This window comes from Schistocerca gregaria, chromosome 2 (genome assembly GCF_023897955.1).
Source record: "Schistocerca gregaria isolate iqSchGreg1 chromosome 2, iqSchGreg1.2, whole genome shotgun sequence".
Lineage (NCBI taxonomy): Eukaryota > Metazoa > Arthropoda > Insecta > Orthoptera > Acrididae > Schistocerca > Schistocerca gregaria.
In genome coordinates this window covers 166,252,843-166,270,055 of record NC_064921.1, presented here as the reverse complement: position 1 = coordinate 166,270,055, position 17,213 = coordinate 166,252,843, and positions in this window count along the sequence as shown.

The window sequence follows — 17,213 nt, the reverse complement described above, 5'->3', positions numbered from 1 at the left end:
AGACTTTTAGTTTATTGTGCTTTGGATTTACTTTATTCTGAAAAGAGATATTCCAGATATTAGTCTGCTTTCAAATAAGCCTTTAATTATTTTTTCTTGAAATAGTTGGGAGACTTTTCCAGTTTAAAACTGTTTTATTTATTTCTTGCAATTAAATACACTACACGTACAAGTCAGCGTTTTATTTTTCGAGTGCTGGTTATCTACGCAAAACCCCACTAATCTGAAATGTAAAAAAATAAAAAAATTAATTAAACAAAAAACCCAAGTGTCACTGCTGCTTTTCAGCTATCTGAACTTCAAATAATCACACAAAGTCAGCCGCTTCAGGCATTGACTTCCGAGACCCACTATCATTTAAAATTCAAAACGCAGCACTCGATGATCTCTTTCAGAGAGAATTAGCGTAAATGGTTCTTAATATGTCGTTTAGGGCCAAAGGGAAAAGCTATCACATTCTCAATAAACTTCCGATTGTTTCTCAATAAATAAACATTGTGTAGGACGACCGTTCTCTTTGATATACACTACACATTCAGTGCACCCAAAGAGATTTCCGGAATTTACTATACTGCGACGCTCACGCCGAAGTCACACAATAAATCCTAACCCAAGTATCACTAAGTCACTACTCCTTGCCACTTGCGTATATGTATACAACCACAATAATACAATGCAACGCTACTATCTCTTAGTGCGCGCTTTAACCTTACATAACCCAACGGTAAATCTCACAAAAATATTGAAATACTGTTCGCTTGCCATTGCATGGCTATTACGCAGCACAACGCACCATTAATCACATCTAGGAGAAACTAATCTCACACCTTAATAAATCGGAGCTTTCCCTGTAACTGGTGAGTCTACACACTACCAAAATTGGTGAAATAATCATTTCCTACACAAGCCGATAAGCTTCTAAAAATACATTCCCAAGCGACTTAGAACTGCTTTGAATACATTTGGGTTCTGTCCCCATTGCAGACTAATTCATGCATCGTACGTGTGAGCCGATCTCATCACACTCTTGAGATAATCTCTCTCGAGTCTCACTGCTCGAACTATACTCGGTTACTACTCCTGAAACTCTCAAAGGAAAATCCAAGAACCATTATCTGCGAACAAACATACCAAGCTAATTCTCTCTTCAACAATAAGGTTTCTTCTATGCAGTCGCCGGCACAAGTTCGTAATGACCAGCTGAATCGTAGTTGTTATCTTTGGCGCACGCCGCGATGCAGCAGTCGGCTGGGTGTTGCAAACCGCCTGACTTGATAGGACACAGCTTTTACGATCCTCAAGTGTCACATATCTAAAACATTTTAACACAAAAATTTAAGAGAACTATATAAACAACTTAATGTCTTCATTCTCCTAGCGCACAAAAATCAATAATAAGTTGAGGCGACACAAACAGGTGATGCACTTTTCTCGGGCTGAAGATGGTTTGGCCCATTACAGTAAGTAGGGACTTCAGAAAATAAGTTACGCGCTTGTGCAACAAGAGTGACCCATTGCCAGAGAAGAGTACATGTTCGGGATTCCCTGCAGACGCTGTTCTACTGCAGTACGGATTTCATCCGTAAATAGAAATATTAAAAAATGTAGGAAGAGTTTTCTGTTTAGCAAAAGTGACAAAAAGCAGATTTCAGAGTACTTGACGGTTCAACACAAAAGTTTTATCTCAAGTACAGATAGCGTTGAGGATCAGTGGACAAAGTTCAAAACCATCGTACAATATACGTTATATGAGTATGTGGCAAGCAAGATCGTAATAGATGGAAGCCAGCGTGGTACAACAACCGAGTTAGAAAACTGCTGCGGAAGCAAAGTGGACTTCACAGTAAACATAAACATAGCCAAAGCCTTGCAGACAAACAAAAATTACAAGAAGCGAAATGTAGGGTGAGGAGGGCTGTGCGAGAGGCATTCAACGAATTTGAAAGTGAAGTTCTATGTACTGACTTGGCACTAAATCCTAAGAAATTTTGGTCTCATGTCAAAGCGGTAGGTGGATCAAAACAAAATATCAAGGCACTCTGTGACCAAAATGGTACTGAAACAGAGGATGACAGTCTAAAGGCCGAAATACTAAATGTCTTTTTCCAAAGTAGTTTCACTGAGGAAGAATGCACTGTAGTTCCTTCTCTAGATTGTCGCACAGATGACAAAATGCTAGATATCGAAATAGATGACAGAGGGATAGAAAAACAATTAAAATCGCTCAAAAGAGGAAAGGCCGCTGGACCTGATGGGATACCAGTTCGATTTCACACACAGTCCGCGAAGGAACTTGCAAGAAGGCAGCGGTGCACCAAGGTCTCTAGAAAAGCGTAGCGTTTCAAAAGATTGGAAAAGGGCACAGGTCATCCCCATTTTCAAGAAGGGATGTCGAACAGATGTGCAGAACTCTAGACTTATATGTCTAACGTCGATCAGTTGTAGAATTTTGGAGCATGTATTATGTTCGAGCATAATGACTTTTCTGAAGACTAGAATCAGCATTGGCTTCGAGAAAGACGATTGTGTGAAACCCAGCTCGCGCTATTCGTCCACGACACTCAGATGGCCATAGACACGGGTTTGGGGTAGATGTCGTGTTTCTTGACTTCCGCAAGGCGTTTGATACAGTTCCCCACAGTCGTTTAATGAACAAGGTAAGGGCATATGGACTATCAGACCAATCGTGTGATTGGATTGGAGAGTTCCTAGATAACAGAACACAGCATGTCATTCTCAATGGAGAGAAGTCTTCCGAAGTAAGAGCGATTTCAGGTGCGCCGCAGGGGAGTGTCTTAGCACCGTTGCTATTCGCAATATATATAAATGACCTTGTGGATAACATCGGAAGTTCACTGAGGCTATTTTCGGATGAAGTTGTAGTATATCGAGAGGTTCTAACAATGGAAAATTGTGCTGAAATGCAGGCGGATCTACAACGAATTGACAGTGCAGGGAATGGCAATTAAATCTCAATGTAGACAAGTGTAATGTGCTGCGAACACATAGAAAGAAAGATCCCTAATCATTTAGCTACAATATAGCAGGTCAATAACTGGAAGCAGTTAATTCCATAAATTATCTAGGTGTACGCATTAGGATTGATTTAAAATGGAATGACCATATAAAATTAATCGTCGGTAAAGCAGATGTCAGACTGAGATTCATTGGAAGAATCCTAAGAAAACGCAGTCCGAAAACAAAGGATGTAGGTTATAGTACACTTGTTCGCCCACTGCTTGAATACTGCTCACGGATGTGGGATCCGTACAGGATAGGGTTGATAGAAGAGATAGATAAGATCCAACGGAGAGCAGCGCGCTTCGTTACAGGATCATTCAGTAATCGCGAAAGCGTTACGGAGATGGTAGATAAAGTTCAGTGGAAGACTCTGCAAGAGAGACGCTCAGTAGCTCGGTACGGGCTTTTGTTGCAGTTTCGAGAACATACCTTCACCGACGAGTCAAGCAGTATATTGCTCTCACCTACGTATATCTCTCGAAGAGAGCATGAGGATAAAATCAGAAAGATTAGAGCCCACACAAAGGCATACCGACAATCTTTCTTTCCACGAACAATACGAGACTGGAATAGAAGGGATATCCGATAGAGGTACTCAAGGTACTCTCCGCCACACACCGTCAGGTGGCTTGCGGAGTATGGATGTAGATGTAGATGTAGAGGTGCACCAGAGCGTGCGATTGTAAAGGTGCGGCAACTGGAAACGTTCAGAGTTGAAGTCAGGGGACAGTACGATTCTTATGGAAAAAACGTCCATACTGCACACAGATTCTGGCGGTATTGGAGCCAAACTCAGTGTCGCTTCCAGTGGTAGTGAAATAGTGCAAACTGTTTGACCAAGGCCGCACAGACGTACATGATACTGATGAGAAAGGAAGACCATCGAAATGTGCGACAGACGAGAGTGTCCAGGCAGCTCAGGAACTGATTGGGGGTAACGATTTTGCAGTGATGAGGACGTTCACACACCGGTTCTCGAATGGCTCCGTGACCGAGAAACGGATATCCATCACCGATGAATTAGACGATTGCTAGAACGTGCCGGCCGCTGTTAACGAAGACTTGGTGACAAGCTGAGAAATGAAGGGCTTATTTCAATAGTGGGACAAGTTTATGTTTGTTCATATTGAGATACAGAGTGCTAAAGTTAAAGCATATGGCTTCTTGCTAGAGATGAACCTTTCTTTCTGTTTGTTTGGCTCACTAATTTAAGAAGCATTGCAAACAGAAAAGTGGAGGTAATGGACTTCAAATAATGTCACGTATCTGTGTCGCTTTTAACTATAATACAGCATTCAGATAGTTCGCCTGCCACCATAATGTAGAACTTACTTTTTAAGGGCCCTCAAATGTTCCACTAACATTCATTCCTTGTTTACTTACCCAGTTTACAGAAGTGTAAACCTCCCCTAGCACTGTTAAGCATGATTTTGATTCTTATTGCATGATATTTCATACCGTTCTGAATTTACCGCTTTCCTGGTGAAGAGAAATAGAGACTGTGTCACTGGTACATATACGGTAATGACATTAACTCTGGACACTTTGTAGAGATTACATATTGCATTCAGGAGTTTATTTTAGTTGAAATAAACAATATAATTCATTACAAATTTTCATAAAACATGCCCCAATTTCGACTATGTGAAAATTAAAGTGCAAATCTGAAGATTTAATTAAAAATTTTAAAATTCGAACATAATGCTCACAACCCATCAATTTCAGATAGTTACAAATTACGTGGCATGTATGGTACTGCAATATTTTTTAGTGTCTTGTGGCATATCCTTTTGACTTAATCATTTCCTCGACTCTGCGCGACATCGAATCCACCAAATGTGAAAGATCTTCTTGTATGATCATTTTGAACCGCGAATTGACGGGGCCTCTAGGATCACCCTCTAGTTACTGCGATTCTGTCGTGAAACCATGCGTTTAAGCCTGGACCAGAAGTTCTCAATTGGTCAGAAATCGGGATTGCTTCCATGACAAGGCAGCACACGAATCTGATGATCGTCGAAAATATTTCGTAATAATTTCCGCTGTATGACAAGGCGAGGTGAAATTTATTACTGAAAGATGCATTGATAATAATAATAATAATGAGCGTATGGCATTGGTCGCCGGGAGACCCCTCGCGGGGCGCTTCGGCCGCCGCTCCACAAGTTCTTTAACGGCGACTTGCGAGTGAATGAGGATGAAATGATGACGAAGGACACCGAACACCCAGTCATCTCGGGACAGAGAAAATCCCAGACCCCACCGGGAATAGAACACGGGACCCCGGGTTCGGAAAGCGAGAACGCTACCGCAAGACCAAGAGCCGCGATGCATTGATAGTTTCTAAACATTCATGGTGGTGTCTGTTTGTACTATATCGTGTCTCCCTACCACTTTCGCGCAACGACGCTCTGAGCGTGTTTTTTTTAGGGAATTAACTAGTTTGAACCTGGGACCTGTTGCTGGTAAGGAGACGCCAGACCACACATGACATGTAGAATTCAGAAGAGTTCAGTGAGACTAGCGATGATATAAACAAATACTTAATGATCTCAGCGTCAGCTCCACTGCACTCCCTGTAAAAGAATCTTAATACTAACTAAATTTAGTGGAAAGGGTTCAAGGCTTTCCTATTTTTAATTAGGTGGTAAAATAACGTCGAAAAAAGCAGTTAAGTTTAGCATTGGAAATTTTATTCTACTCACAAAACATCGTTTATAAATTGCACTATTGATAAAAAGAAATGTTTTAATACAGGATGGTAAAAACCAACTGCGTTCAACAAAAATGTGAACGAATATTCCCTAAATGGGTTTCCAAGTTCTACAATCGATCGAAGGATGACCTATGCCATATCAAATCTATAATCTAGGTTTAATTTCAGTTTCACAAAAGAGAAAACTATAGAAATGGTCTACAGTGGCCCTCAATTATCTTTAATTACTTATTTAACTTGTCATAAATTACAGTGGCTAATGTGGCTTCTCAATAACTATATAAAAGAAAAATCATCGCGTTTCAGATCTTTTCTTCAAGTGGCAAATGTGAACACCATGAGTTTTAATTAACGATCGGCACTAGTATTAAGCAAAATGGGGGTGTAACAGATGAGACTTCTGCAGTTCTGAGTGAAGCCTTATGCGCTCAAAAATGCGGCATCGCGTGCGTTCATTACCTTGTCGGTGTTTAAGCAGCGTCAGGGCGGCAGCGGCCGGCGCAGCAGCCATCCAGCTCGCCGTCTCGGAACCAACTCTCTCTAACTTCTCCTTACTACAATTTACCGAAGTTAGTTTAAAAAACTATCTGGCTATGTTTTCATCTGACCAATCAGGGTCTCAATGTTAACCTTAAGCTCCGCCTACAAAAATTCTGTCTATCCAATGAGAAACGTTATACTTTTCGTGGTGGGGCAATGTTTTTAAAGTTTGCAACGTAACAGAGACGCTAAAAAGTCTCACGCTAAAACCTGCAGCTGGTGTGGTCCTTTTAGCGTTATCGTGAGATCTATACTGTTCTTCTGGAGGGCTCTATCTTTTAACATGGGATGGAGGATTGTCCTAATGTAACAGACACGCGAAAATGTCTCACGCTAAAACTTGCGGGTGGTAGTGGCCCTTTTTGTGTTAGTCTGTGGTATTCCATTTGCTCACTCGTTACTCGTATTACTTTGGTTAATTTAATGTCATGATTTATTCCGAGCTTTGTGACATACTACTGGATTTGCTTATCATGTCAGGGTTTTCATGTAAGGTGTTGGATTTGCCTGACACCTTACAAGTTGTTAACTTCAAAAAAATCGTGGATAGAGGGCAGCAATTTCAACACTAAGACTTCGTCCTAGGACTTTTTGGCTGTAGAGTTGCCTGTAACATTGCCAGACGTCCAATGCCATGACTTGCCACGCAGTGGTGCACTGAGGCAGTAAGTCGTCGAGTGGTCCGACGAACGAACTCGAGTCCATTACTCTGAAGTTGTTGATCTTTGTATCGTCACCTCGAGTGACTCTAGCGCAGTCTGGTTGCGTCCATTCCCTGTGTGCTGATGCCCACTGGACAAGTTTCTGTCTCTCCTCTGATGTTAAGTCCCATAGTGCTCAGAGCCTTCTGTCTCTCCATTTTGTTTAGATAAGGATTCCTCGCTCGCAAACCATTTTCGCAAAGTTCGATCAGAAACTTCAACACCTGAAATCTTGAAGATAGCATTTATGTCTTATACACAGAAAGACGGCAGATTATATGACTGCTTTGATTAGTCAATATTGGTTTTACTGCTGGTTCTTGGAGCAGTTTTTGTTGGCCAAGTTTCTTCATACCGGTTGCAAACTTATCTCACACCCGCCTTTGCAGCGCCTCCACCCAACATTTTTTTCTATTTCTGCATACGTCGAACCTTCTTCACCGAGTGCTGCTGCCCGTTTACTTGGTGACCTGTGAGCATGTTTAGGTACAGGAGTCATCCGTCTCGGCTCAGCTAACACTAAATAAATCTTACACCTCATCAACAACAATGTATAGCTACTACTGGACTTACAACAACGATCAGAACGCATTCTGTCATTGGATAAAGTAAAAATAACAGGCATCAGTCGATTAATTTGTGGAGCAGTTTAAATTACAAACAGCTACACAATGAAATTTCTTAATCACTGTCAATTAAGTCTACTTATTGATTTTTAATAAAAAATATAACATCTCATTCTGTAAAAATGAGAAATATTCAATAGGACATATCACAAGCAAAAATAAAATCGTAATTTATTTATTTAGTACACTAAAACTTATATTTAGTACACTAAAACTTACTTACATCTCTTAAAGTTAAAATGAATGAACGTTTCAACAAAGTGTCCAGAATTAATGCCATTACTGCACTCTTTGGTCAGCTGATAGTGACTGAATAGGTACCTTGTTGACCAAAGGCTGTTAGTGCTGATTATGTTGAAATTAATCGCAAGGACTTTCTAAAGTTATGAATCCTATACGAAGTAATATTTGATAATTATTACTTCTACACAGGGTGTCCCAGTAGAAACGGCCAGTATTCAGGGAAGTGACAGAAAGATAATTCGAAGTGGAAAACTCTGGTACACATGGGCTCTAAAATGCATACCTTATCCGCTAAGAGCACCTCTTGATCTCCGGTTGGCTGGTTGATCTAAGGGAGGGGACCAAACAGCTATGTCATCGGTCCCATCAGATAAGTAAAGGATGGGGAAGGAAGTCGGCCGTGCCCTTTCAAAGGAACGATCCCGGAGTTTTCCAAAAGCGATTTAGGAAAACCACAGAAAACCTAAATCAGGATGGCCGGACGCAGATTTCAACTGTCGTCCTCCCGAATGCGTGTCCACTGTGCTAACCACTTCACGACCTCGCTCTGTTTGATCTCAGATACTATGAAACAAACCTCTCCTACTAAAGGCTCTATGTTTTCCATATTTTTGAAGGAGGTAATATGAACCAAAATAGGAAAAACTGTGTATTAAGCAATGACTCTAACATGAATACTTTAAGAGCTATGAGCTCTTGTAGAGTGGAAGAGATATGTTTCGTAGTAGCGAAGATGAACAAGTGCTCATAGGTCTCGAGGTATGCATTTAGAGCCCTTGTTTACTAAGCTTTTTTGCTTCGAATGATCGTTCCGGTCATATCCCCGAGTACTGACAATTTCTTCTGGGGCACCCTGTACGTAATTTCATTGACAAAATACAAACGGTTCACTGTGCCAAACACACATCTAAAGCCAACCAGTTCTCGTCTTTCATTAAAAATTAATCTTCTGTAATGTGATTTGTTAACTATTTAAGTGAAAATCCGGCACATTGCAGAGAGGCCGTTGATACGTCTACAGTCTCTTGCGTCCCGGTTATCTCTGTTCTTACGATGAAGAATAATTATGGCAATGTCCCAAGTTGGACAAACTTTCTTCTACCACATATATTCTATAAATGTCGTTACTAGTTTCTTTAGCCTTACTTTTCCTCTTGCTCGAGCCATTTCTACAGAAGCCTTCTTTTTCTTCAAATTTTGACTGTCTTTTATATACCTTATCTGATATTACTTCCTTAATGTCATTGTTTTCCTTATTAATTATCTATGTTACTGATCAATTTCCAGACCCATACATAGATTTAAAGAAATCCTGGAGTGATTGCATAGTTTCTCCTCGATTTTAAGTAACTACGCCGTCTGCCACTTTAATTAACCCTGATCCCTTCAAAGTCTTTATCTTTTCAGTCCTTCTTCTTTCCTCGTTCTCATTTCTTAAATTCTCTCCTAGAAATTTCCAAGTAGTTTTCCTTTCGTAAGGATATTGTATCAAGTTCCAGTATGCGAACATCTTGCTCTGCTTTTAAAACACAGCTTGCAGCATTTGAAATGTTTTTCCTTTTGCTTCTTCGTAAGTTTAAGTTTTGTAGACTGTCTGAGCACCATCTTTAAAATACCGTCCCTTTCTTAAATATTGTTATAGTTTTCATTTTCTAAGTTGTTGAACTTCTCAATTAATTTGAACTTATGCATCTCGCTGTTCTAAAATACATTTTCGTAATCGATACCTCTGATATCCTTTCTGATGAGTTTGATGCATTCTAACTGTTTTTGTTGACATATGATGTTTCATTTGCAGTCATATTGGTTGCCTTGTCTTCTTCTGCAACAGTATATTGCCGCTTGTGTGAAAGATCATCCTTCAGCAGGGCTCGACCGATTTTACTGATTTTTTTTATTGTGCTCCTTATTGACAAGACAAGGTTTGTATGAAAGAAAATTAATGGAAAATCCCATGGAAAAGTTGGAAATTTTGATTGCATTTTTTTAGTAAAAATCTCAATGAAAAAAATGTTACAGTCGGTTTGACAGTTCTACTGTCACATTGTGTCATAAACAAAATATGATGCTCAGTTTGACAGTTCTACTATCGCATCTTTTCATAACAGCAAACTCTGCAATGAATATTGATATTTTGCAAAAAATAATACAATTGATAGCAATATAACATCTTTGGTTTCAATTGACTTCAGTTTTTTGGCGAAATATCGGTAGGCGGAAGCGCAAAGCAGGCCAGGTACGTGATTGTCCATTCAATGAGACTGACGAAGATCGTACGCAATGTTTTGAGACGGGTCGAATAAGAACTGTACAATAAACACTTTATGTTGAACCGGCTGCGAGAAAGAACATGTTAAGCTGCACTGTGAAAACTTGAGGTTTTGTTTTGCTTTTCGCATTCATTTTTAAATGAAAAAAGGAAAGTTGTGTTGGCTAACTCTAAAATCGACTTGTTCTTAGATTAAAAAGATGCGAAATACTGTCATTGTAGCAACTATCCCCACGGATCCAGCAACTTGAAAAGTCTGTTTTATACGGCGTCTACTAATGATACCAGTCAATTTACCCATTCATTTTGACTTCTGTTCCCAATCAAGGTTCCGTTTTGCAGGGACAATAAATAAGATTAGAGAGAAGGGGGAAGAGAATATGGATATAGCAGGCGGGAAGGAAAAGATATAAAGAAGGAGAAGAAGGACATAGACAGAGAGATGAGGGAGGAGAGATGGGTAGAGGGAGTGTGGAGTGAGAACGCCAAAGGTGGAGGAGGAGATGGATACACCACTAAAGCTGTAAACATTCATCACCTTCCCATGAAACATAGTGTAGTATTTTTCTCGCTTTTGATGGTCGTACTACGTTAGAAGGGTTGCCACACTGTTTCTGTCCTGTGCCATTTCATCGAACTGCCTGCTTCTTTTACTCGTTGCGCACCTTCTAAAACATTACAACAAAAATGTGGATGTCAATCAATCAAGAGGCTCTTAGAAAGGAATTGAAGATGTGTTTGTTAACAACGATATTGTAGCTGTTACTTTGTTATGACACATACAAGTTTGTCGCTAACATTAATACTCCCTGAATGACGCACGTTCGAATCGTCCTACGGAACAAAACTATATGGAAGGGCTAGAAATCAAAATCAGGTCCTTTGCGAGGTAATCATACACGGTTATAGGTCCCAAATGACGGCTAAAACTATTCTGCTTAGCGCTCTAATAATACGGATACACCCGTGAAATCACCGAATTTAAACGCTGTCGGGCGTGATCGGCACTTGGATGGGTGACCGTCCAGGCCACCATGCGCTGTTGCCATTTTTCGGGGTTCACTCAGCCTCGTGATGCCAATTGAGGAGCTACTCGAACGAATAGTAGCGGCTTCGGTCAAGAATACCATCAAACAGACCAGGAGAGCGGTGTGCTGACCCCACGCCTCTCCTATCCGCATCCTCGCTTGAGGATGACACGGCGGTCGGATGGTCCGGTAGGCCACTCGTGGCCTGAAGACGGAGTACTGTAATAATACTATTTCAGGATAGAGCCCCGAAAACGTCAATTCAGAAGGAGCAGGTATCAAATCTCGAACTGGTCTACCACATGTTGGTAATCGCTTTACAGATAATCTAATTGTGAGAATGCCAGGGATTTATAAAATTCCATGTAAGTGCGGCAGCAGTTACCGCGGGGCACTCGATACGAACTGTTTCCATGAAATGTATTCGAAGTTGCGAATACAAACAGCTATCAGCTGTATAAGGAATGACGACAATGAAAATTTGTGCCGAAACGGGACTCGAACCCGGATTTCCTGTTTTATGCGACCAGTAACCTTTCTCGCCTTGGCTATCCTTGCAAGACTAACAGCCGGAACCAAACTTCCATATGTTGTCGTTCTCACGTCGTAGCTTGTACTTCGACACACGTAATATAATCATTGTACAGGAAAGGATATTGTAAGTGTAAGTCGCAACGTGATATCGGCAGATAAATATGATATTGCTGTCTCTGTGTTGTTATGAAGAACGATGCAATACGAATTGCTGTCGATCGCTGTATTTAGTGTCAGTATCAATTTACACTACTGGCCATTAAAATTGCTACTGATAGGTATTCCTGCTTAAGGGAAGTCTCTCTAACTAAGGAACCACTTTCGACAAATCTTAGGTATCCGATTAATGAGGGAATTAGTATATTTCATCAAAATATACAAGGTATTAGAGATAAAGTTAGTGAACTGCTTATAGATTTTGACTCTGAAATTATTGGCATATCTGAACACTTCTTAAATTAAGAGATAATTCAGAGGCTTCCTTTACCAGGATACAGGTTGGATGGCAGCTTTTCTAGGAGCTCTTTGCGGTGTGGGGGAGTAGCCATGTATGTGAAAAACGGTATCCCATTTGATTCAATTGATGTTTCAAAGTACTGCACTGAAAAAGTGTTTGTGCAGGTGTGGTTAAATTTAGTGGAGCTAAACTTCTTACTGTTGTTATTTATAGATCCCCAGACTCCGATTTCACAACATTTTTGCTAAAGCTAGAGGAGGTTCTTGGTTTACTTTATAGGAAATATAAAAAGTTTGGTATATGTGGTGACTTCAATATTAACTGTATAAGTGATTGTGCAAGGAAAAGGATGCTGGTAATCCTCCTTAATTAATATAATCTTATGCAAACCGTATTCTTTCCAACGAGAGTGCAAGGGAACAGTAGAACAACCATAGACAATATTTTTGTTCATTCCTCATTACTAGACGGGCATTCTGTTAGCAAAAAGGTGAATGGCCTTTCAGATCATGACGCACACATTTTAAGTCTAAAAGATTTTTGTGCTGGAACACATGTTGAATATAGTTATCAACTTTTTAGGACAGCAGATCCAGCTGCTGCGGAGATCTTTGTAAACCTTATCAACGAACAAGAGCGGCAAGATGTTTATAGTGCTGATACAGTAGACGATAAATATAATGCTTTCCTCAAGACTTTTCTCGTGCTCTTTGAAAGTTGCTTTCCGTTAGAACGTACTAGCACAAACAGGCAGCCTGGGTGGCTGACTAAAGGGATAAGTATATCTTGTAGAACAAAGTGGCAATTATATCAAAATGTTAGAAACACTCACAATCTAAATGCAGCAGCCCATTACAAACAGTCTTGTAAAGTGCTTAAAAATTTATTAGGAAGGCAAAAAGTATGTGGTACGCAGATAGAATAACTAAGTCTCAGGATAAAACTAAAACCAGATGGTCAGTCGTAAAGGAAGTGGCTGGTCTGCAGAAACAGGTCGAGGATATAGAATCAGTGGGTAGTGGGAATGCCCGTGTTACTGACTACTCACATATATGTACAGTATTTAATAATCACTTTCTGAATATAGTAGGTGAACTAAATAGAAACCTAGTCCCAACAGGGAATCATATAGCGCTCGTAGAAAAAAGTGTTCCGAGACTGTTACCTGAAATGCTCCTCCATGATACTGACAAGAGGGACATTGAGTTAATAATTAAATCACTAAAGACCAAGAACTCTCATGGATATGACGAGGTATCTAGCAGAATACTAAAGTATTGTTGTATGTATGTTAGCCCAGTACTTAGCCATATCTGTAACTTTTCCTTTAGGAGTGGTCAGTTTCCTGACCGATTAAAGTACTCGGTAGTGAAGCCACTTTATAAAAAGGGAGACAGGGATAATGTTGATAATTACAGACCTATTTCTATGCCATTGGTGTTTGCTAAAGTTATCGAGAGGGTTGTATATACAAGGTTACTGGAGCATTTACATTCATATAATTTGCTGTCAATGTACAGTTTGGTTTTAGAAATGGCTTAACAACTGAAAATGTGATGTTCTCTTTTCTCTGTGAGGTTTTGGACGGATTAAATAAAAGGTTGCGAACGTTAGGTGTTTTCTTTGATTTAACGAAGGCTTTTGACTGTGTTGACCACAAAATATTGCTGTAGAAGTTGGACCATTATGGAGTAAGGGGAGTAGCTTACAATCGGTTCGCATCTTACTTTATGAACAGAAAGCAGAAGGTAATTCTCCGCAATATTGAGAATGGTAGTGACGTTCAGTCCCAATGGGGCACTGTTAAGTGGTGCGTTCCCCAAGTGTCGGTGCTGAGGCCACTGCTGTTTCATGTTTGATCAGACAGAATGGGCATATTATAAGCGAGACGGAACAGTTCAAGTTCCTAGGCGTTCGGATAGATAGTAAGTTGTTGTGGAAAGCCCATGTTCAGGATCTTGTTCAAAAACTAAATGCTGCTTTATTTACTATTAGAACAATATCTGAAATAAGTGACATTTCAACACGAAAAGTAGTCTACTTCGCAAATTTTCATACGCTTATGTCATATGGTATCATTTTTTGGGGTAATTCTTCTGATTCAAAAAGGGTATTTTTGGCCCAGCACGGGCTGTTCGAGCTATGTGTGGTGTAAGTTCGAAAATCTCTTGTCGACTCCTATTCAATAGACTGGGAATTTTGAAATTGCCCTCACAGTATGTATTTCTTTAATGTCGTTTGTTGTTAGCAATATTAGCTTATTCCCAAGAGTTAGCAGCTTTCACTCACTTAATACTAATCATATCTGCATGTGGAATGCACCTCCTTGACTCTTGTGCATCCATTTTCAATATGCTACCACAAGAACTCAAAAATCTTAGCAGTAGCCCAAACACTTTTATGTCTAAACTGAACAGTTTCCTCATGGCTCGCTCCTTCTATTCTGTCGAGGAGCTCTTGCAAGAGCTAAAAAATGAAGCAAATTCCAGTGTCACATTGTTGAGTTTCTTTATTTAAACATATGACTTGTCGCCTGAATATGTTTCTTATATTTCATTTTATCTGTTTCTACATTCGTGTTATATTTTCATGTATTGACTCGTTCCATACTCATGGAGACTTCTCGTTACTGAGGTCCCATGGAACAATAAACAAATAATAATAATAATAATAATAGTAATAATAACCAAGACCAAATGCATACGATAAACGGGTATTCATTGGACAAATATATTATACTACAACTGACATGTGATTACATTTTCTTGCAGTTTGGGTGCATAGATCCTGAGAAATCAGTACCCAGAACAACCCCCTCTGGCCGTGATAACGGCCTTGATACGCCTGGGCATTGAGTCAAACAGAGCTTGGATGGCATATACAGGTACAACTACCCATGCAGCTTCAACATGATACCACAGTTCATCAAGAGTAGTGACTGGCGCATTGTAACGAGCCAGTTGCTCGGCCACCATTGACCAGACGTTCTCATTTGGTGAGAGATCTGGAGAATGTACTGGTCAGGGCAGCAGTAGAACATTTTCTGTATCCAGAAAGGCCCGTACAGGACCTGCAACATGCGGTCGTGCATTATCATGTTGAAATGTAGGGTTTTGCAGGAATCGAATGACGGGGTAGAGCCACGGGTCGCAACACGTCTGAAATGTAACGTCCACTGTTCAAAGTGCCGTCAATGCGAACAAGAGGTGACCGAGACGTGTGACCAATGGCACCCCATACCATCACGCCGAGTGATACACCAGTATGGCGATAACGAATACACGCTTCCAATGTGCGTTCACCGCGATGTCGCCAAACACGGATGCGATCATCATGATGCTGTAAACAGAACCTGTAGTCATCAGAGAAAATGACGTTTTGCCATTCGTGCACCCACGTTCGTCGTTGAGCACACCATCGCAGGCGCTCCTGTCTGTGACGAAGCGTCAAGGGTAACCGCAGCCATGGTCTCCGAGCTGATAGTCCACGCTGCTGCAGACGTCGTCGAACTGATCGTGCAGATGGTTGTTGTTTTGCAAAGGTCCCCATCTGTTGACTCACGGATCGAGACGTGGCTGCACGATACGTTACAGCCATGCGTATAAGATGCCTGTCACCTCGACTGCTAGTGATACGAGGCCGTTGGGATCCAGCACGGCGTTCCGTATTACCTCCTAAACCCACCGACTCCATATTCTGCTAACAGTCATTAGATCTCGACCAACGCGATCAGCAATGTCGCGATACGATAAACCGGAATCGCGATAGGCTACAATCCGATCTTTATCAAAGTCGGAAACGTGAGGGTACGCATTTCTCCTTCTTACACGAGGCATCACAACAACGTTTCACCAGGCAACGTCGGCCAACTGCTGTTTGTGTATGAAAAATCGGTTGGAAACTTTCCTCATGTCAGCACGTTGTAATTGTCGCCACCGGCGGCAACCTTGTGTGAATGCTCTGAAAAGCTAATCATTTGCATATCACAGCATCATCTTCCTGACGGTTAAATTTCTCGTCTGTAGCACGTCTTCTTCGTGGTGTAGCAATTTTAATGGCCAGTAGTGTAGCTATCAGCTGTTTAAGGAATGACGACAATGAAAATTTGTGCCGAACCGTGACTCGAACCCGGATTTCCCGTTTTATTCGACCAGTAACCTTAATCGCCTTGGCTATCCTTGCAAGACTCACAGCCAGAACCAAACTTCCATATGTCGTCATGCTTGCGTGACAGCCTGTACTTGGATACAGGTAATATAATTATTGTATAGGAAAGGATACTTTAACTGAAAGTTGCTACGTGATATTGGCACATAAACACGACATTGCAGTGATTGTGTTGTTACCAAGAACGATGCAATACGAATTGTTGTCGATCGCTGTATTTAGCGTCAGTTTAAAGTTGTTATTGTTGTTGTTGTTGTGGTCTTCAGTCCTGAGATTGGTTTGATGCAGCTCTCCATGCTATTCCATCCTGTGCAAGCTTCTTCATCTCCCAGTACTTATTGCAAACTACATCTTTCTGAATCCGCTTAGTGTATTCATCTCTTGCTCTCCCATGTCTTACCAACCATTCCCTTCTTCTAGTCAAGTTGTGCCACAAGCTCCTCTTCTCCCCAATTCTATTCAATACCTCCTCATTAGTTATGTGATCTACCCATCTAATCTTCAGCATTCTTCTGTAGCACCAAATTTCGAAAGCTTCTATTCTGTTCTTGTCCAAACTATTTATCGTACATGTTTCACTTCCATACATGGCTACACTACATACAAATACTTACAGAAACGACTGCCTTACACTTAAATCTATACTCGATGTTAACGAATTTCCCTTCTTCAGAAACGCTTTCCATGCCATTGCTAGTCTAAATTTTATATCCTCTCTACTTTGACCATCATCTATTACTTTGCTCCGCAAATAGCAAAACGTCTTTACTACTTTAAGCGTCTCATTTCCTAATCTAACTCCCTCAGCATCATCCGACTTAATTCGACTACATTCCACAATCTTCGTTTTGCTTTTGTTGACGTTCATCTTATATCCTCGTTTCAAGACACTGTCCATTCCGTTCAACTGC